Source organism: Delphinus delphis, chromosome 17 (genome assembly GCF_949987515.2).
Source record: "Delphinus delphis chromosome 17, mDelDel1.2, whole genome shotgun sequence".
Classification (NCBI taxonomy): Eukaryota; Metazoa; Chordata; class Mammalia; order Artiodactyla; family Delphinidae; genus Delphinus; species Delphinus delphis.
Genome location: NC_082699.1, coordinates 32,407,628 through 32,410,088, shown reverse-complemented (window position 1 = coordinate 32,410,088; position 2,461 = coordinate 32,407,628). Strand labels below are relative to the sequence as shown.

Genomic DNA, 2,461 nt, shown 5'->3' with positions numbered 1-2,461 from the left:
TTATCCACAACCTTTTCTCTTCATATATTCCATCACTTTTTATGCTCTTACCCTGCTGTTGAAGTAATATTATATTATATATTTGTTTATTTAAAATAAATCTAATCCACCTTCTAGAATATGAGTTCCATGAAGGTATGAAGGTATTGTTTTTTTTTTTTTTTTGGTAAAATAGCTTTATCCTCTGTCAAAACACAAACCAACACACTTTGGGGGGAGGGGAGGAGAAGGAGGCAACACAGTCTAGCCCCACGGCTCATTTAGAAGAGGACATGAGATTTAAAAGCCTCACCCCACTGCTTGCCCAGCTGAGAAAAAGTCACGACCCTAACACCCACTTATAAATATCTCTTGTTATATTAAAAAAAAAAAAATTTCCAGGGCCCACCTGGCTCTACTCCTGCACAGAAAGGGTTAACCTTCAAAATTCAATATCAGGGTCCTGGGATGGGGCTGGTAAGGAGAGGCAGATTGGGAAGAAGGGGGGTGCTGAAAAACAGAGAGGGACAAGCCAATGTGTAACTGGGGCCCTCCAAGACCTCCAAAACAGAGAAGGGGGAGGATGCCTGTCAGAGACAGAAACGAGTGCTGTCCCACCGGTTGTCTCACTCCTGTCCCCAGTGTCAAATGCTCTGGAGTGATCTGTCCTTTCAGACACCCCTGTGAGGTCCCAATATCAGGATCCATCCTTCCCCCTCAGTCCCAGCCCATTCAACTCACCACTGAGCTTTTAAGGTCCTAAGAGGGAGCAGCCCACCCACCCCCACCCCCCCGCCAAGTAAGAAACGTGAGGAAAGCTGGAGGTCCTTCCTGGGAGGAGGGTATTCCGGGGGTGAGCCACTTCTGGGGTCCCCCTTCAGTCCCTGACCAGGCGGTAAATGTGGTGCTGGGCCCCCCGCTCACTGGTGGAGACCTCGAAGACATAGGCGGTGCAGAGCAGCAGTTCCTGGGTGTCTCTGTTTGTCACCACCTGGAGGATGGTGAAGTTCTCCAGGACACTGTTCATCATATAGCGCTCAGGCAGCTGCCGCAGCTTGTGCAGAAAATTCACCAGGTACTCACACATGGGTGAGCACAGTAGGCGGTACACGAACCTCCCGTCCTCCAGCTGGGCACGCTCCGTCTCCACCTTCTCCACCACCTGCTTGCCAAAGGAGCAGACCTTGGAGGAACAGGTGAGGGTCATGTGCTCCAGGCTCTCGTACTGGCTGCTCACTCCATAGAAGCCACCACTGCTACCGCCGGCCCCCACCTCCTCGCCACTCGGGCCCCAATTCAGGTTCGCCCAGAACTTGACCAGGAAGAAGGCGTGGGGGGGCCCACGATCATACAGCTCCCGCAGACCACCCTTTTTCTCAGGGAATTTGTCATAGATCTGCCGGACGTCCACACTCTCGAGGGGGGGCGCTCCGGGGCTGGGGCAGTGCTGGCTGATATGTACAAACAGGTGCCTCTGGTAAGAGTCAGCTGCATCCGGAGGTTCCACAAAGGCTGAGAACTCTACCAGCTGCAACCGAGCAGTACCCAGAGCCCGAGCCTGCCAGGCTGGGGGTGATGGGGCAGGTGGGGGCAAAGCAGGAGGTGAGAGGGCTTGGGGGGGCTCGTACCCTGGGAGGTCAGTAGATGGAGGAGTCAGTGACAAGGAGAACGGTGCCTGCGAGAATGGCTTCACATCTGGAACATTCCAGGGGGGCCCAGAACCCCCCGACCAAAACTGGAAAAGCTCTGGGGTCTGAGGACCGGCGGGACCAAGTTTGGCCTGCAGGGAAGGTGCTGAGATGAGCTGGGCTGAGGACATGGTGGCCATTGTCTGGAAAGCCTTGTCCTTGGAAACCTGGTCCACCTTCAGGGCCTTGAGCTTGGACTGGATTTCCCTCGATTTCCTTCGGGCCAAAACCTGGATATGACTAGAGACCTGTTTGCGAGTTCGAGTCTTCCCTGTTCTCAGCTTGATGTAGCGGGCAATCAGTTCATTCTGACCATACATCGTGCCTTCATCGGACAGGATGATTTTCTGCCGGCCACAGGGTGGGTAGATGGCCAGGGCCTCCTGGAAGCTCTGCTCGATGTCTGGACTCCAGACACCCTCTGCGTCTGGGCCCCCATCTCCCCCCGCCCCCTCACTGCCGCCAGTGCCCTCCTCGCTTCCTTCCTCACTTCCTGTCCAGCCGCTGCCATCGTCCAGGGGGGCCCCAGCCCGGGGTTCCCCCATCTGGGCCTCCCGGCCTGGGGCTGGGGAGCCCGTATGAAGGTATTGTTGATTTTGCAGTTCATCACTGTATCTCTAGGGCCCAGGGTAATGCCTAGAGCAAAGTAGGTGCTCAATAAACATTTTTTTGAATAAATAAAATAATTAAGGTTATTCTGTAACAAAGTGAACAAAGTAGACTTAAAAACTTACATAGGCTCATATTCAACATAAACTTAGACAAAAATAAACATGATCCATTTATGTTTCACA

At 53.3% G+C, this 2,461-nt stretch overlaps 1 pseudogene; it reads right to left on the bottom strand.

Moving 5' to 3' along the window:
• Positions 1-773: 773 nt before the first annotated feature.
• LOC132440231 (transcriptional enhancer factor TEF-4 pseudogene) lies at positions 774-2,212 on the bottom strand (annotated as a pseudogene).
• Between the last annotated feature and the right edge of the window lie 249 nt (positions 2,213-2,461).